Here is a 729-nt window from a genome sequence, read left to right on the forward strand (position 1 = left end):
GACTAAGGAGTGGTCAATATTGAGAGCTAGAAACTTGGTCTGGGGACTGGCACCTGGATGAAGGATGATTGAATCATCAGGCTAGGGCTATTGTTTCTTGATGGCCCTAGCTGGCTTGCTGAGGGGTGAGCAATTAGTTGCTATTCAACCATGAATAGAGTCTCTTGATTAGATTTGTAGGTAGCTGGGAGATGGGGAAGAGAGGTTGCCTACATGTGCTGGAAGAAACTCCTAATGGCGTCTGGAGTTCTCTGTCCTCATGTTTTCCATGGCATGGCATCTGAGGCTTTGTGCAGGCTTATGGAACTGCTTCATCTCACAGCAGGGAAGATGGCTGGTGACTCTGGACTAACACTGTGGCAGCAAGGTGTCCCTGTGCAGTCTAAACAGGTATTCCCAGGTCTCCATATTATACAGTCCCTTTGCACAGTTCATATTCCATAAAAACACACTGATAGGCTTGCATGGCAACAGAACATTTCACGCCCCTCCCCCCCCGCTGCCATTGCCGCTGCCGTTACTGCTGCTGCTGCCGCCGGCAGCCATAACTTTTTAAAGAGCCCCTAACAAGACCTGGGGGAGCCAGAATGACTTCTCGTGTCATCACATGCGAGAGGTGGAATTTACCCCTAGGATTCCAAGGCCACCTCAGGGCTCAGAGAGGCGGGGGGACGTTTTGCCCCCCTCCCCCCCCCCCCCCCCCCCTGCCCCCCTTATTTTCTCCGGCGC

The sequence above is a fragment of the Gekko japonicus genome, unplaced genomic scaffold, assembly GCF_001447785.1.
Source record: "Gekko japonicus isolate JY-2015 unplaced genomic scaffold, Gekko_japonicus_V1.1 scaffold272, whole genome shotgun sequence".
Taxonomy (NCBI): Eukaryota; Metazoa; Chordata; class Lepidosauria; order Squamata; family Gekkonidae; genus Gekko; species Gekko japonicus.